This window comes from Manis javanica, chromosome 13 (genome assembly GCF_040802235.1).
Source record: "Manis javanica isolate MJ-LG chromosome 13, MJ_LKY, whole genome shotgun sequence".
Lineage (NCBI taxonomy): Eukaryota > Metazoa > Chordata > Mammalia > Pholidota > Manidae > Manis > Manis javanica.
This window is the reverse complement of record NC_133168.1, coordinates 94,740,720-94,766,139: the sequence shown is the minus strand read 5'-3', so window position 1 is coordinate 94,766,139 and position 25,420 is coordinate 94,740,720. Positions and strand designations below refer to the sequence as shown.

The window sequence follows — 25,420 nt, the reverse complement described above, 5'->3', positions numbered from 1 at the left end:
GACACAGAGATGATGCAGTGCTGCATGGGACCACCGCCCCCTGGGTGCCCAGCGGAGGCATCCGAGGCTGCAGGGGTGACCGGCCGTCGCAGGGTCCCGGGACATGCTCCCAGCGGAGCCCCTGTGCAACTCGCTCCCCTCATCCCTGAGAAATAGCCTCCCCAGGCGCAGTGTGCTCTGGGTGTTGTGTCTGAGGTTTATGGGGACTGGGGGTTGGGGTCATCCGTGTGCTGAATGTAATAAATGCTGAACGGATTGCCACCACACTGCTCTTTCTTCTCAAAGCTCTGCCCCTCCTGCAGACATCGTGTGCCCCAGCCCACCCCACCCCCAGCCCTCAAACTCTATGACGAAGGGGTCCCTGACCTACGCAGGTTTTCCTCCGTCCTCTGTCCTCCCCCTGTAAGGTGCTCAGGAAGAGCGGGGCGCTCCAAGCCCCAGGGCGGCACACCTTGGCAGGACTGGGGAGGGCTGTTCAAACAGAAACTGGACCTTCCTTCCTGACCCCTATAGGTTATGATCAGACACCAAAATCTACTCAGTAGATGCCCCGGGGTGTCTCTTCACGTCTTGAACACCACTGCAGATGTCGTAACCCAAGTAGGTCAGGTCCCAGGGCTGCAGGGCGCCAGTCTAGCACTGTCCCATTTAATGACACACAGCTGCCCCACACATTCCAAGAAATTCCTTTCCAAAAAATGTTGAACTTGGTCTCAAAGCACCTCCAAGATGTGCACTCCTTCCATTGGGGGCCTTTCTCTGAGCCCAATTTCTCCATGCTTCACACCTCAGAGCACCCACCAAAGCTCCCAGGTCCCCAGTCCTCCTCCATGGTGCCCCTCAGCCATCCATCCCCAGGCCAGGCTGGTGTGAGGCCCCTGGTATCCCGCTCCTGGCTCCTGGCTGAGTGGCCTGACGTCTGTGACAAAAGGCTGGGGAGGCTGAGCGGAGGCACTGGGCTCTGATTCCCCCCATAACGCTCCCCCAGGGCTCTCAGGATGTGTTCTCCCTCCCAGGATGGGAGGCCTGGCCTGCAGGGGAGCTGCAGGATCAGCACAAACACCCCCTTGGGGGGCTCCAGACTGGAGACAGTCTCCAGGTCTTATGCTGCAGGTGGAGACCCAGACTGGGGACTGGGGAAGCGGAAGTGGGCCCTACTGACAGCCTCAGGTGACCAGGAGACAGGAGGTAAAATTGGGACACCCAGGCCACCCTCCTCCTCCTGGCCCTGCCCACAGCACCCTCAGAGCCATCTGCCTGCACGGTGGTCCCAGGGATGACCTCAGGCTCCCCAGCCACATAGGGAGGGAGGTTTGGGCAGAAGGAGGGCAGATGGGCCTCTGGCAGGGCGGTGGCCCAGGTCAGACCTGTCTTCCTGCACGGCCCACCAGCTTCAACCCTAGAGAGATGAACTTCTGGGCCCAGAAACAAAGCAGTAGGCCTGGGACTGCTGGGTGGTCACTGCAGCCAGCAGTCCGTCCTGCCCCGGTGTGTGCAGGTGCCCAGAGCATGCCACGCCCTGGACTGCTGCTGCTGGAACACCAGGCTCACATGGCTGTGTGGCCACCCTGACTGTGGGCTGCAATGCACCAGGTGCGCGACTCTGTGCCCAGGCACGGGGCTCTGGGGACTCCCCGTCTTCGGGCTCCTCAGAGAAGCTAATGCTGGATTTCTTGTTCACGGAGTCGAATAACGAACTTAGGAAACACTAAAGGTAGGAGAGCAAGTGCGAGGCTTTTATTTAGAGATGAAGCAGGCAGGCAGAGCTCCTGGCTTGCACCTGCCCGGAGGGCTCAAGACAGCCCTGGGTTTCTGCGTCGTGTAGGGGATTTACAGGTGGTTGAGAGACAAAGGGTAGGGATGCAGACCGGCTAAATGGCCCCCAAATGCTTATTTTTGAAGAGACAGTTAATTTCTTATCAGTCTTCCAGATTATTTTGCAGAGTTAACACAAGAAATTTACTGCTCTGATTCTTTCCCAGAACAGCAGCTTCTTGGTTTGCGAGCATATCAATCAAGACTGCCTGGTCCTGCTCCCAAGGTAGCTGAGTCATTGTCCGCTATGTTAAGATACCCATTTTTTGACTTCTTGGGTTTTAAAATGCAATCTTATCTTGAAGATGGAATCTTTTCTGTTTTTACTATGTTGTTTGTGACTGGGCTCACTTGCCATTATTACTTGCCTAGGATGCAAATTGTTTGATTAGGGCTAGAGGAAGAAAAGCAGCATCTGGGTAAAGTTAAAGAAAATAAGCTGGGCCTTTTAGCAGGCTAAAGTAAATTTTACAATAGTGTCATTTAACTGACACAATGAAGACAAGGGCTATGCTGAGGTATTTTCCTATCTGGGGGATATTCAAACATTTCAGGCCAAGTTACACCTGGGCTTTTAGTTTTCATCAATCTCACAGAAGAATGCTTATATCACTTTAGAGAATTAATGTGACTGACTTTGCTTAATTGTTTCATATGGAGTTTCAGTAGGGGTTTTATTCCGGAGGCCCCCCCTACTCGGTCTGCACCCACAGTCCCTGTGTCACTACCACTGAGGCTCCGTGGCTTCCCTCCCCAGCTGCTGCCATTCTCTCCTTGTTCTTCCTCCAGGCTTCCCTTCTGCACTCTCCAAGCTCTGTGTTCCCATGCTTGGGGCACCCCTCTCCCCCTGCCCTCCCAGCCGTCTCCTTTCCCCATCCCTCCCCTGGCCTGGGACTCCTGTTAGGAGGGCGTTGTGTCTTCTCCTCGGTTCTTGTCCCTGCCGCAACCAAGAATTGAAGGGCAGGAACACAGTAGTGTGGGCTACCTCAGAGAGAGAGGCACACTGAAAGGTTGCCGGTTCCCCCTTTTATGGATTTTTCAGGAATGTGACAAAGGGCTAGGGGTGTGGACTTGTTAAGTGGTCTCAAGATGTTTTTCTTTGATGAGACATGAAGTTTCTTATCAGTCCTCTGGGTAATTCTGCAAAATTAGCTTAACACAAGAAATGCACTGCTCGGAAGCATGTGGGATGCATGTGGGATGCATGTGGGAGCATATCAATTAAGACTGCCTTCCTTACCTCTAAGGTGGGCTGAGTTATTGTATGTTCGCTAAAGAGTATGTTAAGTGTGGATAAAATGGAAGTTCCTGTGGCCAGGATTCTCACCTGGGCCTTGTCAGCTAGCTCACTACACGTGTTTGGGCAATATGTTGCTATTGACTCTATAGAAAGAGCTTCCACCCAGTGCTCTGGGTGACACGGTGACACAGCTGCGAGGCTGCAGGAGAGCAGAGCAGAGGCTGGAGTGGTGGCAGCACTGAGGTCAGAGCCCCAGAGGATGTCTGTGTGGGATGGCTGTGTAGGCAGAGTCCCAGAGGACTTGCTGCATGCAGACTCGCTCTGAATGGATGGGATGTTAGTGATTGAAATGTTAGGATGTTAATGATTGAAAGTTGGGTATAACCCCTTCACCCCAAGAACATTTTACTGTCATTTCTTTGGTCACATTGAATCCATAGTGAACCTTGCCCAGGGCTGAAACCCACTGGCAGGACATTAAAAATCTTACTTCTTAACTTCCTGGGTTTTAAAATGCAATCTTAGCTTTAAGATAGAATCTTTCTTGTCTTTACTATGCTGTTGTTTATGGCTGGGCTAGCTTGCTAAGTGAACTGTCCAGTTCGCAAATTACTTGATTACGGGATGAAGGAGGAAAAACAGCATATAGGTTTAAAGTTAGAAAAACAACCTGGGCCTTTTAGCATGCTAAAGTAAATCTTACACACGATTACAAACAATTAGCACAATAAAAACACAGACTACTTTCCTTCACCTGGGGAATATTACTGATCTCACTGTGCATAATGCTTAACACAGAGTTCTGATAGGGGCTTTCCTTGCACGTAGTCACACTGCTCTGACTGTAATTACCCTGCCTTGCTTTTTCCAGAGGCCCCCACCCTCACCCTATTGTGTCTAAGCCCAGGGTCCCTGTCTCAAGCTGAGCCTGGGCAGCGACGCAGCCATGGGAGGAGGAGACTTTGCTCGGAGATGGTGAAGATTCAGGCCTCTGCAGAGGCGGGGGGCGGTGAGGATCTGCGCCTCACCTCTGTTGGCCCCCAAGTTCTCTCCTGATGGCCCCTCTGCGACTGTGCCTGTCTTAGGTTGTTCCTCCCTTGAGGAATCTTACCCGTCTCTGGCTAGCCAGCCATCCTCCGGGGCCAATCAGGGCGAAGTGAGGTATGTGGGTGAGAGGCGGCATCGGTTTTCTGTCTCCTTGGCTGCTTATGCCTCCGCGGCCTCCGTGCCCAGTACCTGCTTTAGGGATCCCTTGCCAGCCGGCACGGTCCCAGCTCAGGTAATATATTTTGAGGAACTCACGCCATTTTTTATAACGTAAGATATTTCTTCCGAAACAACACTGTAGAGAAGTTTCAGAAAAAATTTGGTTTGAGAAGGAAGGAGAAAGATCACAGAACCAGCAAACAGGAAGAAAGGTGGTAAGATTGGAAAATCCTCAGGGCAAAACACTGGGCATAGCTGGGAGCTGCACCCTTCTCTCTTTAACTGAAGTTGTAGGTGATGTTGGGTGCTGAGGGAGGCAGACTTCTGAAGGGGGGTTTTTACCCTCATTTTGGGAGCTGACCGCTGTATGATGACGTCTGACCAGCTGTGTGGGGAGCCAACGAGGACCTGTAACAGACACGACCTCGCCCCCAGATAAGCACCGCTGCTGGCATCTAGTTCTTTGCCAGTTTAGGAGTAATAAACTATAAATAACAAAAGACTTGCCATTTACAATGGTTAAAGAGCTGAGGAGAAGTGGATCTACAATAAGACAGTGGATATAAGGATATTTGGAAATATCTGTAATGTAAAATACTGAATAAAGTTTAGCATTATTCCTTTGACAGTGCTTTCCAGGTAATTACAGCTGAGATAAATGTAAGCCAAATTAGCCAAATTTTCCCTAATGAGGAGAAAAAATTCCTCTGGCATGTTCCAGGGGGCCTCTGGAAAATAACAAGAGTTACTTAGAGGTAAGAGCACCTTTCTGAATTTGGTGTTGGTGAGACAAGGGACCGTGGGTTTAGGCAGAGTAGGGTGAGGGCCTCCAGAGAAAAAGCAGAGCAAGATCATTACAGTCAGAACAACGTAACAATGTGCGAAGGAGTCCCTAGCGAAACTCTGTGATAAGCATTACGCAGTCAGTCACACTGACTCTCCAGGGTGAACATACCAGAGTAGAATATAGACATTCTTCCGTGAAATCAGTTCAAGCTCAAAAGGCCAGGAGCGACTCGGCCTGGAATGTCTGCGTGTTCTGCAGATGAAGAAGAGTCTCTCAGCATAACCTGGGACTTCTCTGTATCAGTTAGATCATGGCACTAAAATTTACCTTAGCTTGCCAAAAGGCCCAGCTTATTTGTAACTGTACCTATATGCTGTGTTTCCTTCTCTGATCCTAACCAAATAATCCGCAACCTGAGCAAAAGATTTAGTAAACAAGCCAGGCTAGAAACATCTCAAAACGTTTAAGAAGTAAGATTCTTAACACACTTTAGCAAACAGGCAACCACCCAGCCCACCTTGGGCGCAGGCCAGGCGGTCTTAATTGACATGCTCCCAGAGGGACACTGCTATCCTGAGAAAGAATCACAGCAGCAAATTTCTTCTGTTACTCATCAAAAATGAGCATTCTGGGACCACTTAACAAGTCTGCACCCGTAGCCCTTTACCCCCATTCCTGAAAATCCTCAACTGCGCGTACATCCCCTAGACAACGAGCCAACCACGACTCTAAGGTCCCCTGCTGGCGTGAGCTAGGAGCTCTGTCCTCTCACTTTGATTCTAAATTAAAGCCTTTAACCTTGTTCTCCTACCTTGAGTGTTTGCAAAGTTCATTCTTTGGCTCGATGAACAAGAACCCCGGCACCAAAGGCACCACGAAAAGGCAGGGACTCGTCCTCCCAGACTGGTCAAAAATTAGATACAGAGCAAAGAAAACTGAGTGTGATTAGAGCGCTTTCTCAGTATGCAGAACTAACGGCCGCAGGAGGCTCACACTCCCACGAAAAGCCCGCCAACTGAATCACACCCAGTAAAATAATGAATACCCTCTGTGTGTTCCAGTTGTACTCTTCCTGTCTTCCTCCACCTCTAGTGGAAAGAGCCAAAGTGCGTATTCCCCTATCAGAGGAAGCAAAGCAGGGAATTTCACCTAAACTGAAGGAATCAAATCCTCAGGCACAGCCAAGCACCATGTCAAAGGTCACACACCACATCTGGCCAAACAAAAATACTATTACTCTATTTGTAGCCCGAATGCATAACTGTAAAATCCAACAGCTACCAGCTGATGGAAGGCGGAAGGGGCATAAAATCCCAGTGTTTAAGCCAACACAGGCACACGGTCCTAGTGCCATTCCAGTTCGTATGCACAATAAACATGCTCCAACACGTCACTATGCTCCTGTCAGCGGCCAGGCGATGTAACTGGTGCAGCTCAGCTGGCTGCTAACTCGCTTCAGGCCAGAGTAACAGAATACCAGCCCGCGGGAACAGGGACACCACACCGGGAGAGGGGAGCCTCTGGGCAAAAGGCAGGTCACAGACGTGAAAGTATGATTCATAAAATTCAATGTCATTTTTTAAAGTGAGTCCCTGGAAGTCCCAGGAAGCCACCCAGAAACAAGCTTAGTTAGGGCACGTGACCCAGGGGTGTGGGCGGGGGTGTGGTGGTGTCCCCATTTCCAATCCCAGGGTGCATTCACACAGTTAAGGGGCACAAAGAACTCAGGGCAGGAACCTGCGGGTGCATTTCCTTAGATTCTGAAATACTGTCACACTTCATTTTCTCTCTCAGATTTCATTACTCCTCCTCCCAGACCTCTGGGAATGCTTATTTGAAACACAAATGGGGGCGGGCAGTGTTAACGAGGCCTAACTGGGGGCTCTGAGTGGCCAATTGCACAAGAATCCATCTCAGCTCCTGGTTTCTGAGGCTGTGTGTTTTCCTTTTTCTCTTCTGCTTTTACATACACACAGGCGCAAGTCATGGCTGGCCTAAGAACCAAAGCCAGCAGGGGCTTGTCTTTGCGTAAAGTATCTCCATAATTTTATCACAAGAAGTCAGTAGGATTTTTGGATGAATACAGTCAGCATCTGACAGAACCCAAGAACATGTCCACTATTCAGGGGAATCACACGGCACAATAACCATACGTCTCAGATCTTTTCCTTAAAACTGCAACTTAGAAAGCATGCAAGCTAAAGTTAAGGAATTCTGAAGCTGACTGACTGCCAACAGGCACCCTCCCGCGGTGTAAGGGGAAAAAAGCATTCAGCGTTAAGGCGGCATCATCCCTATCGATGTAACATTTTCTCCATTTTACTTTCTATCTATTTTGTCCCCATGGAAGGTAGTAACTTACCCATTTCCCCCACCTCCCAGCAGGGTGTCTTATAACTAAAATTTTATAGCCATAAACATACTAGTCAAACAGCTTTTTACATTTCTTCAACACTTGTTATTTCTGAAAGGACTAAGTGTGAATACATCAATGACTGTGCCTTTTGATACCCCACAATAGCTCTACCTGCCTTAGCCCTTCAGGACACCACGAGCTCCTCGTCAGAAACACTCCCAGTATTTTGAAAACATTCAGTGATGTCTGTCTGCTTGGTATCAACTTCGGGTTTAATCTATACAAATCCAACGTCCTCTGCGTCTGCTGAAACATCCCCTTATAATCTTCATTCCCATACCGGGCTTAGTCCGTAAAGATGTATTACAATGTAGAAAGCTATCAAGCGTATCGAGTATTTAGCTATGCAACCTTAGACCCGACACGGAAATTTTAAACCGTCTTTTAGAGCCAACATAACTTTCCATCAAAACTGCCCTGAATATATTTTAAGGTTGCTAACTTCAACTTCAGAATTCCTCATTTTCCAAAAACAGGAGAATTATGATCAATAACAATCTTTGTTTAAATCACTCTATTCCTAGGATGCTGGTCACGAAAGTTAAGTTTTAAACAGGCCAAGCAAAAAGCTAAATATTTTGTAAATGCCTACTATTCATATCAATTCATATTCATGCCAATTATGTAGCCTGTTCCATATATTACCAAATTCTGTATGTTAGTTTGTAATCCATTTCTTTTATCACAAACACAAAGATACAATTTCACTGAAAAATTCGGTCTCTAATACACTATTATTTCCCTAATATGTGTAAAGTCCAAGTTCACTGTGACAATAACGTCCCCACCTATGCTTCGACTCTGTGTGTATTTCCTACATCTATCATTCAGTATTTCATACATACTTCCCTACCTGTACTTTGACTTACACATCACTCTGAGAAACTGATGCTTGCCCTATTTTCACACCTTTATGAATGCCAGCCCATCATTCCAAATTTTAAAAATGACACAGACTGAGAGATAGAAAGATGGATGTGCCGATGGACAGATGATCAATCAGGTATAATAACAATATGAAGTAGCAGAAACTAGGTGGTAGGCGTTGGAGTGTTCCATGTGGAATCCTGCCGATTTCACTGAGCATTTGAAAATGTTATGATGAAACCTTGGGAGAACAACCGCCCATTTGCAAGGCCCACCTTACCAGCCACCACAGGACCGCATTTTTCTCCAAGGCATTTAACCCTTCCTACGACCTATCAGTTGTTTATGTGTGCACAACTCATCTCCCGGCAGGATTCACGTTTGAATCATTTTTCTCTCATTCAATTCCATCTATTACATCATCTTGTACACAACGACCATTCAACACATGACAAAAAAAATACTTATGGAAAAAAAAATAGTCACTGTTTATTTTACTAATAAAATTGTTCTCACATAATACGGACAGCTATCATCTGCAAAACATAGGAAACTGAAACAGAAAAGACCTGTCTGTATTCCGAGAAAAAAATGGGCCAACCAAGTATTTGCAATCTAAGATGTTACAATGATTCACAGCTCTTGAATTAAGAGATGACCAGACCTTCCCTCAGGAAAGGCAAACATGACTTTGGGCGCGAGCTGAGACCGGAAGTTGGTGACCTGGACCTTTCAAGACTAGGCTAAGTTTGTGCGATTTCCAGGAGAGGTGCAGGTGCTCCAAGTCCTGGGGACATGTGGGACTGGGAAGAGGCTGGGGAGTGAGCATCTCATGGTCTCAAGGGACTCGGCAAAGAAGAGTTAGCAGACTTGGGGAGGCTAAACCAGGTTTGTCGGCTAGGGAGCGGAGCGAATTAACCATCACCCAAGTCAGGGAGGAAAAATGGGGAGCTTCCCGGAGAGCAGGACAGGGTCTAAACACGGTGACCTTGAGGTGAAAGTGGGACCTTTATGGCCTTGAGATAAACGGAGACATAGGCCAATAGAGTCAGTTACCTAGGAAAGGGCCAGAGAAAAAGACCAACCAGTCCTGAGGTACCCTTACCACGGAGAAGGAGCTCAAATTACCTTAAACCAACAGGGAGTGGAAGCCAGAACAGGGTCATCAGGATAGTGCCACGTAACAGAGTCCGAGCTGAGAAAGGATTTCTGCCAAAGGAGAGGACAATGGAAAATGGAGAAAGCGGATTCTTCAGACACCCCCTTGCCAGTGTCCGTGACTCAGTGACCACAAAGAGTGCCACTTCAGCAGCCATCAAACACCAGAAGTGGGGCTGTACCAGGCAGGCCCCATCTCATTTTATTTTTTTTCGGTAAAGAATACCGTAGCCTGAAAGAAGGGCACCTGGTGGATTTATGTCCTTATTTAAGTAATGCATTAAGGTTAAACTTCACTAAATAACAAACAGGGAAGTGGTTACATATACAGCTTTCTAATTTTATTGGCATTAATATCAAAACTAGTTTGCTTTTTTTAAGCTTATATCAACAAAGCTATATGAAAATAAATTGTTTCAAAAAAGAAAGAAACAAGGTGGCGGCCCAAATGTCCTCCAAGTGGCCCGAATGACTCCACCCCAGACCCAGTATGGGCAGCGCTCAGCCCACAGGTCAATGAAAAGGCAGACGGAGTGAAGTTACATGGGATGCCAGTGGGAGAAAGGTCGAATCATACGAAATCACGGAGGTACAAGAAGTCATTTTCATGTTTCACATGTTCCTTAGACGATCACAAATAGCAAGCAGTCATTTTCTGCAAGACTTTCTGTGCCGCTCACTGACTTGAGCTCTGTTGGTCCACATCAGGAATCAGCAAACGGGGAGAATTCTCCCACATTCAGTACATCTGCAATAGGCACACCCTCGGGGGTACAAGCCTTTGCCCCTTAAGACACCAAAACAAACACTTTTTAAAGTTCGTCTGGGTCTACTGTTTCCCAGCCCAGGAACAACCACAGCAACTTTGCAATTTTTGTAGGAACCAAGAAAAACGTGGTTATCTGTCCCAAGGGAGGTCCCGGGGGGGTTGGGCAAGTCTCTGCAAGCCGTTACCATAAAGGCCGAGGAACTCTTCAGCTGCAGAGAGCTGAAACCTCTTCTGTGTTCACTCCGTGCTCCTCAGGACAACTACAAACTCCTGGCCTCTCTCCAATCACCCGAGGTTCATACTGCCTTTCTAAGAGGATTCCACAAAGCCCCCAAATTACCACACACATAGGCAAAAAAAACTGGCCGAGTAAATTCCCATCATGCCAGGGCACTCGGTAGTTTTCAAGGGCAGACTGTTCCCAGAAAAATGCAAATAATTCAGGCTCCCCAAAGAAATTCCAAGCAAATATGACATTTGTTCTGTCAGAAAGCAATGCTGAATTGCACTTGAAGAACTTGGATGAAGACGTTAGAGCACAAAGACAGGAAGACGGCTTCTGGCCTATTAGGGATACTAACTTACCACTCTGTGTTTTACCCCTCATCCCTACTGAAAGATGCCCCATAGAGTGCATGATAGCTAGCGATATTTGTGTCTACTGCCAACGAGATAGCCTTTCAGTAATTGAACTTTAATCTTTGTCAATACAAACATTTTAAAGGTCTCCTTTCCAGTGTTCAATTGTTTAGTTCTTTAAATGTCAGCTGCAAAAAAAATAAGTATCATCCAAAAAACAGCATCCACCTGTCCTGCTACAGCTGACAAAGCATTGGCCACAAAACCATACGTAAAATAATGTTATGAGTTCCAATTAAGGCATCTATGTTGTAATTTCCAAACAAAACATCTCCTAAGACAGGGTCACATCAGTCCCACACGCCTTTCAGCCTTTAGCAAATAAGATACTACCCTTGGCTGCATAACCCCCTCACCCATCTTAAATCATTCCCTTTTCTCATGCTACCGCCCACAAACACAGACACTGAAATTTTTACTCAACTATGAAAAAGGTTTCAAGGTAACTTGAGTAACTAACCAGAAGTCAGGCTAACATTCTTTAAATCAAAAAGGACTGTGCAACAAGAGAGCAGACACGATCCCTACCCTCCCGTGGAACTGATGGCAGGGTTCTTGTTGGCAGAGTCGAACAATGAACTTAGCAAACACCCAAGGTAGGAAAGCCAGGGAGAGGCTTTCACTGAGAGATACAGTGAGAGGACAGAGCTGTTGGCTCACGCCGGGAGGGGACAAGGGAGCCCGGAGTTGTGCATTGTCTAGGGGTTTTATAGGCAATTGAGGGTTTTTTGGGAACCGGATACACGCTTCGGGGTGTGGACTTAAGTGGTCCCTGAATATTTGAAATTAACTTCACAAAAGAAACTTACTGCTCTGATTTCTCCCTGATACACTGGCATCTTGGTCTGGGAGCATAACAAACAAGGCCGCCTGCCCAGAACCCAAGGTGGGCTGAGTTATTGTCTGTTGGCTAAAGGGTAAGTTAACAATCTTACTTCTTAACTTCCTGGGGGTTAAAACGCAATCTTATCAATAATATGGGATCCTTCCTGCCTTTTACTATGTTCTCTGTGACTGGGATTACTTGCCATGTTCGTTGCCCAGGTTATACATTACTTGATTACGGGATGAAGGAGGAAAAGCAGCATCTGGGCAAAGTTAAAGATAAGCCGGGCCTTGTAGCAGGCTAAAGTAAACTTTACAACAGCCGCATTTAATTGACACAATGAAGACACGGGCTATGTGGAGGTATTTTCTTATCTGGGGGATATTCAAACATTCCAGGCCAAGTTACTCCTTGCTTTTTAGTTTTAACTAATCTTCACTGAAGAATGCTTATATTCCTAGTTTGATATTTTAGAGAATTAATGTGACTCTGACGTTGCTTAATTGTTTAATACAGAGCTCTGGTAGGGGGCTTTATCCAGAGGCCCTCACTCTACTCTGACTACACCCGTGGACCCTGTCTCATTCCCCACCTCTACACATAGAGACCCTACTGCTGCAAGGGATGGGGGGCGATGACCGCTCTGGCTGCTTCGTGCTGAGAAGGGGGTGCAGTAAAGGGTGCAGGTAGGTCTCCATCAGTGGTCAGTGAGAGGGCCTCAGAAGATGGGCACTTCTATTCCTGGGTGACAGTGGTCAATCACCTCCTCTGCCAGGCATACTGGATTTCACCACTCCTTACCACCACGGCCTGCACCTTGCCTTGATTTCCCTCTTGCCTTCCCACTAAGCAAGAGTCGCCTCAGAGCTCTGGATTCAGCGGTACCTTACCAGTGTGCCTCTACTTTATGGCTTTTGGGAGTTTCATCTAGATCCTAGTTGTCTCTGCACAAGCTTTAGCAATAGTACACTCGGGATCATTCCTTGAGAATATCGGACCTTCCTGTCCGATAGGTGTGGGGAGTGTGTGCCCTCTTGCTGCCAGAGCCTCGGTCAGAGTCACAAGCCTGTTTCGCTTCCCTGGGGCTACAGGTAGGGAAATGACACAGCCCCGGGATGGCTGCCTCTAAGGAAGGGAGGTCAATACCATAGAACCATTTACATGTTGGACTCAGCTTTCAGCCTGACTACTGCACAGGACAAAACACCTGAACCAGACGGATTCACCGCTGACTTTAATCAAACATTTAGTGAAGATCTAATACTCATCCTCCTTAAACTTTTCCAAAAAGTAGAAGAGGAAGGAAAACTTCCAAACTCATTCTACGAGGCCAGCATCACCTCAATACCAATACGAGGCAAGGACACCACAAAAAAAGAAAATTACAGACCAATATCGCTGACTGACATACATGCAAAAATAATCAACGAAATATTAGCACACCAAATACAAAAATACATCAAAAAGATCATCCATCATGATCAAGTAGGATTTATTCCAGGGATGCAAGGATGGTACAGTATTAGAAAATCCATGAACATCACTCACCAACTCAGCAAAAAGGAGGAAAAAAACCACAAGATCACGCCCACAGATGCTGAGAAAACATTTGACAAAATTCAACATCCATTCATGATAAAAACTCTCAACAAAAAGGGTATACAGGGCAAGTACCTCCACATAATAAAGGCCATATATGACAAGCCCACAGAAAACATACTTAACGGCGAGAAGCTGAAAGCATTCCTCTGACATCGGGAACAAGACAGGGATGCCCACTGTCCCCACTGTTATTCAACATAGTACTGGAGGTCCTAGCCACGGGCAATCACACAAAACAAAGAAATCCAAGGCATCCAGATTGGTAAAGAACAAGTCAAACCGTCAGTATTTGCAGATGACATAATATTGTGCATAAAAAAACCCTAAAGACTCCACTCCAAAACTACTGGAACTGATATCTGAATTCAGAGGAGTTGCAGGATACACAATTAATACACAGAAACCTGTTGCTTTCCTATACACTAATGATGAACTAGCAGAAACAGAAATCAGGAAAACAATTCCATTCACAACTGCATCAACAAGAATAAAATACCTAGGAATAAACCTAACCAAGGAACTGAAAGACCTACCATACCCTGAAAACTGCAAGACACTCTTAACAGAAGTTAAGGAGGACTCTAGCAAATGGAAACTCATCCCATGCTCCAGGCTAGGAGGAATTAATATTATCAAAATGGCCATCCTGCCTAAACCAATCTATAGATTCAATGCAATACCCATCAAAATACCACCAGCATTGTTCAACAAACAGGACACCCGTTTATGAGATAAGAAAGTGCAGCATTTTGTCAGGAATAAAAGTGAAGCATGGATCTCCTACCTTGCGGTGCTGAGCATCGGGGTCCATGGCACTGACGAAGTTAGAGGCACACATCGAGCGAGTAAAGGAAGTAAACAGCACCCTTGCCTCACCCAGAGGCTGGGGCGGCCCGGAGAAGCAGGCTGGAAGTCAGGCAGACAGATAGAGAGACACTCCTCGTGGATACCCAGTCGGGCTGTCGGGGTCTGATTCCAGACACGTGGGCCTTTGAGAAGCCGCTGAAGCGCAGCCTCAGCCTAGACTCTCGCAGGTGCCCACGGACTTCCTCAGTCCCTCGCATCCAGGGAGATGCCTCTGAAGAGGAATCCTGGCCTCCACTCAGGTGACTTTCCCGGCTCCCAAGGGAGACGGGGGATCCACTGAGGGAGACGCAGGGGAACCTGGCGCTCGAGACTTTGAGATCGGCAGCCGGGCTAGTCCCACTTAAGTGGCTGACGAGCGCCCGATGTCGTGGTCCATAGACGGCTTCCTTCTATAAGGACAGTGAAAGAAAAGGCAGGCTCGGATGCCTATACTCACCTCCGAAGTTATCCCGGACGAGCCCCCAAAAACGATGCAGCTTCTCACAACACAAGGGTATGAAACTAGAAATAAATCACGCAAATAAAATGAAAAAGCCTACCACCGCATGGCGGATTCACAACATGCTCCTAAACAACCAATGGATCAAAGACCGAATAAAAACAGAGATCAAGCAATATATGGAGACAAATGACAACAATAAAAATTGAACTACGTAAAATTGCTGGGACACAGACAAGGCGGTGCTAAGAGGGAAGTATATTGCAATACAGGTCTCCCTCAGGAGAGAAGAACAATCCCATATGAACAGTCTAAACTGAAAACTATCACAACAAGAAAAAGAAGAACAAATGGGGCCCATAGTCAGCAGGTGGAGGAACACAATAAAGATTGGACCAGAAATAAATAAAACTGAGGAGAATGGAACAATACAAAGAATCGATGAAAGCAGAAGCTGATTCTTCGAGAAAATATACAAAATTGATAAACCCCTAGCCAGACTAATCAAGAAAAAAAGAGAGCCTGCACACACAAACAGAATCAGAAATGAGAAAGGAAAAATCACTACAGAAACACAAAGAATTAGGAGAGAATACCATGAAAAATTATATGCCAACACACTGGATAACCTACAAGAAATGGACAACTTTCTAAAAAATGCAACCCTCCAAGGCTAACCCAGAAAGAACAGAAAATCTGAACAGACCAATGACTAGGAACAAAATTGAACTGGTAATCAAAAAACTACCTAAGAAGAAAACACCTGAACCAGATGACTGCACTGCTGACTTTAATCAAACATGTACTGAAGATCTAATAGTCATCGTCCTTAAACTTTTCCAAAAAGTAGAAGAACCAGCAATACTTCCAAACTCATTCTATGAGGCCAGCATCACCTTAATACCAAAACCAGGCAAAGACACCACAAAAAAAGAAAGTGACAGAACAATATCGCTGACAAACATACATGCATAAATACTCAACAATCCACCTCTAGGAATTTACCCTAAGAATGCAGCAGCCCAGTTTGAAAAAGACAGATGCACCCCTATGTCTATCACAGCACTATTTACAATAGCCAAGAAATGGAAGCAACCGAAGTGTCCATCAGTAGATGAACGGCTAAAGAACATGCGGTACATGTACACAATGGAATATTATCCAGCCATAAGAAGAAAACAAATCCTGCCATTTACAACAACATGGATGGAGCTAGAGGGTATTATGCTCAGTGAAATAAGCCAGTCAGAGAGAGACAAGCACCAAATGATTTCACTCATATGTGGACTATAAGAACAAAAGAAAAACTGAAGGAACAAAACAGCAGCAGAATCACAGAGACCAAGAATGGACTAACAGTTACCAAAGGGAAAGGGACTGGGGAGGATCGTTGTGGGAAGGGAGGGTTAAGCAGGAAAAAAGGGGCATTGCGTTTAGGAGACATAATGTGGGGGGGTGCATTAGGTGGGCTGTACAACACAGACAAGACAAGTAGTGATTCTATAGCATGTTACTACACTGATGGACACTGATTATAAACGGTATGTGGGGGTCACTTGACGATCGAGGGAGTCTAGTAAACATAATGTTGCTCATGTAATTGTAGATTAATCATACAAAAAATTATAACAACTGAATAAAAAATAAAAATAGAAACTATTATCATTTAAATTTTAAGGAGGGATTAAACAATTTCGAGACAAGCAAAAGCTGAGAAAATTTAGGTCGCACCACCCATCTCTACAGTGTATTTTGAAGGGACTGCTATAGATGGAACTGTTCCTAACGTTAATAGCTGTCACCAGAGGTAATAAAGAGGGACATACAAAGAGTACAGAATACCATACCTAGTATACAAAGAATGAGGAGGGGAAAAAAAAAAGAACCTTTAGATTGTCTTTGTAATAGCATACTTAAGTGAGTTAAGCTAGAGTCTTAGGTAGTAAGGAAGGTACCCTTTACCTTTTGGTAACCACGAACTAAAGCCTGCAATGGCAGTAAGTATATACCTATCGATAATCAGCCTAAATGTAAATGGTCTGAATACACGAATCAAAACACACAGTCACTGACTGGATAAAAAATAAGACCCATGTATATACTGTCTACAAGAGACTCACTTCAAACCCAAAGACATACACAGACTAAGAGTGAAGGGATGGAAAAAGATATTTCATGCAACTAATAGGGAGAAAAAAGCAGGTGTTGCAGTACTTGTATTGAGCAAAATAGACTTTAGAACAAAGAAAGTCACAAGAGACAAGGACGGATATTATGTAATGATAAAAGGGGGTCAATCCAACAAGAGGATATAACCATTATAAATATCTAGGCACCCAACACAGGAGCACCTACATATGTGAAACAAATACTAACAGAATTGAAAGGGGAAATAGAATGCAATGCATTCATTTTAGGAGACTTCAACACTCCACTCACTTCAAAGAACAGATCAACCAGACAGAAAATAAGGAGACAGAGGCAGTGAACAACACATTACAACAGATGGACGTTACACATCTACAGAACTCTTCACTCAAAAGCAGCAGGATACACATTCTTCTCAAGTGCACATGGAAGATTTTCAAGAATAGATCATATGCTAGGCCACAAAGAGAGCCTAAGAAAATTCGAAAAGATTGAAATTGTACCAACCAGCTTCTCAGACCAGAAGGGTATGAAACTAGAAATGAAATACACAAAGATGACGAAATGGCCTACAATCACATGGAGGCTTAACAACATGCTCCTAAATGACCAGTAGATCAATGACCAAATAAAAACAGAGATCAAGCAATACATGGAAAGAAATAATCACAATAATTCACACAACGCAAAATCTGTGGGACTCAGCGAAAGCGGTGGTAAGGAGGAAGTAGGCGTACCTCAAGAAAGAACAACAATCCCATATGAACAGTATAAACTCACAATTAACTCAACTAGAAAAAGATGAAAAAAGGAGAAGGAGGGACATAATAATGATTTGAGCAAAAATAAATAAAATTGAGAAGAATAAAACAACAGAATGAATGAAAGCAGGAGCTGGTTCTTCGAGAAAATAAACAAAATAGATAAACTACTAGCCAGACTTATCAACAAAAAAAGAGACTACGCACATGAACAGAATCGGAAATGAGAAAGGAAAAATCACTAGTGACACCACTGAAATATGAAGATTAGAGAATACTATGAAAAATTATATAGTAACAACCAGGACAACCTAGAAGAAATGGTCAACTTTCTAGGAAAATGGAACCTTCCAAGGGTGACCTAGGAAGAAACAGAAAATCTGAACAGACCAATGACCAGCAAGGAAACGGCACCGGTAATCCCAAATGACAGGGACGACAGGAGCCTCAGGAAACAGTTGTTACTCCTGGAGGAGCTGCGTCCGGCGGCCTCTCCCCCGCCGCCCGTCCGCGGGTCCCACCGACCCTCGGCTCGCCCGGCCCTCGCCCCCGAGGACGCCGACTGAAAACGGCGCACAGGGCAAGACGCCCGCCGGCCTCCCCGTCTGCGCGGCACGGCCCGCCCCCTCCGCCTGCGAACCCGGCACGCGCGGCAGTGTCACGTCGGCGGCGGGGCCCCACGCCGGGCCCCGCGAGTCCACCACCCGCGTCGGCCGGCCCCAGGCCCCGCGAGGCCTGCGGGCCCGCCGATCCCCTCGCACGGCCGCCCTGGGGTCTACGCGCCACCTCCGGGCCCCGCGGCGGCGTACCTTCCGACTCGCAGAGCCGTCGCTGTCGCCTTCATCCCTGAAGCGGGGCCCGCTCTGGACGCTCCGCAGCAGGTACGACGGTGCAAGGCTGGAGGAGGCAGAGCTGGACGAGCGCAGGTCAGGCCGGGGCGGCGGCTCGAAGTCCGGGCCGATCGCCGGTGCCGCCTGGGCTTGCGCGCCGGGAGGAAGGCGCATCGAATACAGCGGCGGTCCACCATCTGGGCTCCGCCGGACTCGCTGCGCGGACGGGACGGCGGACCGGAGCACGGACTGAACAGCGTGGGCAGCTCCGCCAGGCGGAGCTTGCAAACCTACTGACCCTTCAAATGGCGGCTTCGGCGCCTGCAGCTACTACGCAGCCACCGGAGACGTTTCCTGCGCACGCGCCCAGTGGCTACCTGCCCCGCCGAACCGCTCCCTCATTGGCTTCCAGTGCTGTCAGTCGGGGTAGGGCCTGAGCCATGTTCCCCGCGCTCACTGGTCGCCGTGGCCTTTCGAGATGTTACTTTTACAAAGGCAATGTGCTATAAACAATGTTTTCCCTTCTATTTATTTTTCCAGTCAGCTCACACAATACACTTCTTGTTACTGAGAGCACCAGTAGGGAAGCTCACTGTAATTAAAAGATTGATCTTCTGGAAACAATGCTTAATAACAGGCACAAAAAACTGTGAGTAATTCTGCATTTTAAAACACTGTCCTCAAGTTAATTTAACCTGAGCTGATTGTGCACCACATGGAGAGTCTAGAATCAGTATCTACAGGCTGAAATCAATGGACCACAGAGAAGAGGAGACAAACTCCAATTGGCCACTTCATTGAGATCAGGGGAGCCTTGTGATAAAAAAATCAGGTGAACACACATTTGATATGCTCCAGATGATAACAGTTCAGAGTTGCAATGGGAATTTTTTGTATTTTCTGTGTTCTCTAAAGGAAAAGTCTATCTTTATGCACATATGCACATATATTAATGTGTGTGCAGCAGGTATAGTGGGAAAAACACTTGGTATCTTGAAAAGACAAAAATAAAAGTGGTTCTCGGCAAAAAAAAAAAAAAAACAAAAAAACTCAACAAACTATTAGCACACCAAATTCAAAAATACATCAACAGGATCATATACCATGACCACGTGGGATTCATCTGAGTGATGCAAGGATGGTAAAACATTCGATAATCGATCAACATCATCCAGCACATGAACAAAAAGGAGGACAAAAACCACATGATCACGTCCACAGATGCTGAAAAAACATTAGACAAAATTCAACATCCATTCATGATAAAAACTCTCAACAACATGGGTATACAGGGCAAGTACCTCAACATAATAATAAAGGCCATATATGACAAGCACACAGCCAACACCATACTTAACAGCAAGCAGCTGAAAGCTTTTCCTCTGAGATAGGAAACAAGACAGGGATGCACACTCTCCCCACTGTGATTCAACACAGTACTGGAGGTCCTAGCCACGGCAATCAGACAAAACAAAGAAATATGAGGCACCCAGATTGATAAAGAACAAGTCAAACCGTCACTATTTGCAGATGACATGATATTGTATATAAAAAAACCCTAAAGACTCCACTCCAAAACTACTAGAACTGATATCTGAATTCAGCAGAGTTGCAGGATACACAATTAATACACAGAAACCTGTTGCTTTCCTAGACACTAACGATGAAGTAGCAGAGAAATCAGGAAAACAATTCCATTCACAATTGCATCAACAAGAATAAAAATACATAGGAATAAACCTAACCAAGTAACTGAAAGACCTACCATACGCTGAGAACTACAAGACACTCTTAACAGAAATGAAAGAGGACACTAACAAATAGAAACTCATCCTGTGCTCCTGGCTAGGAGGAATTAATGTTATCAAAATGCCCATCCTGCCTAAAGCAATCTACAGATTCAATGCAATCCCCATGAAAATACCAACAGCATTCTTCAACGAACAGGACACATTTTTATGAGATAAAAGGCACAGCATTTCATCAGGAAAAAGCGTGAAGCGTAATCTCCTACCTTGCGGTGCTGAGCATCGGGGTCCATGGCACTGACGACGTTGGACGCACACATCGAGCGAGTAAAGGAAGTAAAGAGCACCCTTGCCTCACCCAGAGGCTGGGGCGGCCCGGAGAAGCAGGCTGGAAGTCAGGCAGACAGAAAGAGAGACACTCCTCGTGGATACTCAGTCGGGCTGTCGGGGTCTGATTCCAGACACGCTGGCCTTTGAGAAGCCACTGAAGCGCAGCCTCAGCCGAGACTCTCGGAGGTGTCCACGGCCTTCCTCAGTCCCTCGCATCCAGGGAGATGCCTCTGAAGGGGAATCCTGGCCTCCACTCAGGTGACTTTCCCGGCTCCCAAGGGAGACGGGCGATCCACTGAGGGAGATGCAGGGGAACCTGGCGCTCGAGACTTTGAGATCGGCAGCCGGGCTAGTCCCATTTAAGTGGCTGACGAGCGCCCGATGTTGTGCGCCATAGACGGCTTCCTCCTATAAGGACAGAACAGAAGGAAAAGGCAGGCTCGGATGCCTATACTCACCTCCGAAGTTATCCCGGACTAGCCCCCAAAAATGATGCAGCTTCTCACACCAAGAGGGTATGAAACTAGAAATAAATTATGCAAATAAAATGAAAAAGCCTTCCACCGCATGGAAGCTTAACAACATGCTCCTAAATAAACAACGGATCAATGACCAAATAAAAAGAGAGATCAAGCAATATATGGAGACAAATGACAGCAATAGCTGAACAACGCAAAATCCGTGGGACACAGACAAGGCGGTGCTAAGAGGCAAGTACACTGCAATACAGGCCTCCCTCAGGAGAGAAGGACAATCCCATATGAACAGTCTAAACTCACAACTACCACAACTAGAAAAAGAAGAATAAATGAGGCCCAAAGTCAGCAGGAGGAGGAACATAAAAAAGATTGGAGCAGAAATAAATAAAACTGAGAAGAATGAAACAACACAAAGAATCGATGAAAGCAGGAGACGATTCTTCGAGAAAATAAAGAAAATGGATAAACCCCTGGCCCGACTAACCAAGAAAAAAAGAGAGCTGCACACATAAACAGAATCAGATATGAGAAAGGAAAAATCACTTCAGAAACCACAGAAATACAAAGAATATGAGAGAATACTATGAAAAATTATATGCTAACACACTGGATAACCTACAGGAAATGGACAACTTTCTAGAAAAATGCAACCCTCCAAGGCTAACCCAGAAAGAACAGAAAATCTGAACAGACCAATTACTGGCAACAAAATTAAACTGGTCATCAAAAAACTACCTAAGAACACAACACCTGAACCAGATGGCTGCACTGCTGACTTTAATCAAACATGTAGTGAAGATCTAATAGTCATCCTCTTTAAACTTTTCCAAAAAGAAGAAGAAGGAATACTTACAAACTCATTCTACGCGACTAGCATCACCTTAATACGAAAACCAGGCAAAGACACCACAAAAAAAGAAAATTACAGACCAATATCGCTGACAAACATACATGCAAAAATACTCAACAATCCACTTCTAGGAATTTACCCTAAGAATGCAGCAGCCCAGTTTGAAAAAGACAGATGCACCCCTATGTTTATCGCAGCACTATTTACAATAGCCAAGAAATGGAAGCAACCTCAGTGTCCATCAGTAGATGAATGGATAAAGAACATGTGGTATATATACACAATGGATATTATTCAGCCACAAGAAGAAAACAAATCCTACCATTTGTAACAACATGGATGGAGCTAGAGGGTATTATGCTCAGTGAAATAAGCCAGGCAGAGAAATACAAGTACCAAATGATTTCACTCATATATGCAGTATAAGAACAAAGAAATACTGAAGGAACAAGAAAGCAGCAGAATCACAGAACCCAAAAATGGACTAATAGTTACCAAAGGAAAATGGACTGGGGAGGATGGGTGGGAAGGGAGGGATAAGGGGGAAAAAGAAAGGGGGCATTACGATTAGCATGTATAATGGGGGCGGGGCTTGGGGAGGGTTGTGCAACACAGAGAAGACAACTAGTGATTCTATAGCATCTTACTATGCTGATGGACACTGACTGTAAAGGGTATGTGGGGGAGACTTGATGATGGGGGAGGTGTAGTAAACATAATGTCACTCATGTAATTGTAGATTAATCATACAAAAAATTATAACAACTGAATAATAAATAAAAATAAAAAAGATCATCTTTTAAATTTGAAGGAGGGATTAAACAATTTCCAGATAAGCAAAAGCTGAGAGAATTTAGCTTGCACCACCCGTCTCTACAGTGTATTTTGGAGGTAGTTCTATAGATGGAAGTGTTCCTAAGGTTAAATAGCTGTCATTAGAGGTAATAAAAAGGGACAGGCAAAGAGTATAGAATACCATACCTAATATATGAAGAATGAGGAGGGGAAAAAAAAAACCTTTAGATTGTGTTTGTAATAGCATACTTAAGTGAGTTAACTTAGATTCTTAGGTACTAAGGAAGGTACCCTTTACCTTTTGGTAACCACGATCCTAAAGCCTGCAATGGCGGTAAGTACATACCTATCAATAATCACCCTAAATGTAAATGGTCTGAATGCACCAATCAAAATACACAGAGTCACTGAATGTATAAAAAAACAAGACCGATGTATATACTGTTTACAGGAGATACGCTTGAAACCCAAAGACATACACAGACTAAGAGGGAAGGGACGGAAAAAGATACTTCATGCAACTAATAGGGAGAAAAAAAGTAGGTGTTGCAGTACTTGTATTGAACAAAATAGACTTTAAAACAAACAAAGTCACAAGAGACAAAGACGGACATTACATAATGATATAGGGGTCAATCCAACAAGAGGATATAACCATTATAAATATCTATGCACCCAACACAGGAGCACCTACATATGTGAAGCAAATACTAACAGAATTGAAAGGGGAAATAGAATGCAATGCATTCATTTTAGGAGACTTCAACACTCCACTCACTCCAAAGAACAGATCAACCAGACAGAAAATAAGTAAGGAGACAGAGGCATTGAACAACACAGTAGAACACATGGACGTTAGACATCTACAGAACTCTCTACTCAAAAGCAGCAGGTACACATTCTTCTCAAGTGCACACGGAACATTTTCAAGAATAGATCATATACTAGGCCACAAAAAGAGTCTCAGAAAATTCGAAAAGATTGAAATTGTACCAACCAGCTTCTCAGGCCACAACAGTATGAAACTAGAAATAAATTACACAAAGACGACGAAATGGCCTACAATCACACGGAGGCTTAAGAACATGCTCCTAAATAACCAGTAGATCAATGACCAAATAAAAACAGAGATCAAGCAATATATGGAAAGAAATAACAACAATAACTCAACAACGCAAAATCTGTGGGACTCAAAAGGCAGTGGCAAGAAGGAAGTATATCGCACCACAGGCCTACCTCAGGAAAGAACAACAATCCCATATGAACAGTCTAAACTTACAATTAACCAAACTAGACAAAGAAGAAAAAGTGAGGCCCAAAGTCAGGAGAAAGAGGGACATAATAATGATTAGAGCAGAAATAAATAAAATACAGAAGAATAAAACAATAGAGAGAATCAATGAAAGCAGGAGCTGGTTCTTCGAGAAAAGAAACAAAATAGATAAAACCCAGCCAGACTTAACAAGAAAAAGAGTCTACGGACATGAACAGAATCAGAAATCACAAAGGAAAAATCACTGACACCACAGAAATATGAAGAATTATGAGAGAATACTATGAAAAATTATACGTAAACAAAGTGGAGAACCTAGAAGATGGTCAGCTTTCCAGAAAAATGCAACTTTCCACGGCTGACCCAGGAAGAAACAAAATCTGAACAGACCAACGACCAGCAAGGAAACTGAATCGGTAATCCCAAATGACAGGGACGACAGGCATCTCAGGAAAACACTTTTCATTCTGACGGCGCGTACGGGGACCTGTCCCCGGCGCCCCGTCACGGGTCCCGCCTCACCCTCTGCTCGCCCGGCCCTCGCCCTCGAGGCCGCCGCCGAAAACCTCCACACGCGGCAAGACGCCCGCCGGCCTCCCCGCCTGCGCGGCCTCCGGACCCTCCGCCTGCGGCCCCGTCCCGGGCGGCGGCGGCAGGGCGGCGGAGCAACCCCGAGCCGGGCTCAGGGAGGACCCAGCACCCGCGCCGGCCGCCCCACGACCCCGCGGCCCCGCGGGACCCGCGCCGCCCGCCGAGCCCTCGCACGAGCGCCCCCCCACCGGCTCCACCGCGCACGCAGGCGGAGGCAGGGGTCCCCGCGGCCACGTACCTTCCGGCCCACAGTGCCGACGCTGTCGCCTTCACCCCTGAAGCGGGGCCCGCTCTAGACACTCCGCCGCACGTCCGCGGCGGCGGGAGCCGCTTCCCGGCCGGGATCTCGGAGGCCCTGGCGAAGCCGTCGGCGGGGGACAGGCGGCCCCACGTGCTGCGGCCGATGAGCTGCTCCTGCGCGGTTGTCCCGCGGCGGCCGCTGAGACCCAAGCCAGGCCCGCGGCCACATCGTAGTTCTTGGTCGCGCCCGCAAGACGGCGCCAGGCTGGAGGCGGCAGGGCTGGACGGGCGCAGGTCCGGCCTGGTCGACGGCTCTAAGTCCGGGTCGATCGCCGCCCTCCGTCCGCCGCGGGAGAGCCGCGAAGCGGCGAGTGCGGCGCCGGGGTCCCAGCGCGCGAGGTCGGTGCCGCCGGCGCCTCCTCTCCGGGAGGAAGGCGCAGCCGAGCACAGCGCGGGTCCACAATCTAGGCGCCGCCGGGCTCGCTGCGCGGACGGGACGGAGGGCCGGAGGCGCCCGGACAAGGACAGCGGACTGGAGCACGGGATTAGCCGCGGGAGCAGCTCCTCCTGGCAGCGCTCGCGAACCTACTGACTCTTCAATATGGAGGCTGCGGCGTACGTAGCCGCTGGAGGTACGTTTCCTACGAGCGCGCCCAATGGCTACCTGCTCCGCGGAGCCGCTCCCTCGTTGACCTCGAGTTCCGTAAGTCGGGGGAGGGCCTGAGCCTGTCGTCCCACGCTCAT

The 25,420-nt window shown here is 46.6% G+C and overlaps 1 pseudogene; it reads right to left on the bottom strand.

Moving 5' to 3' along the window:
• LOC140845432 (uncharacterized) overlaps positions 1–25,420 on the bottom strand; it is a 47,887-nt pseudogene extending 22,467 nt beyond the window's left edge.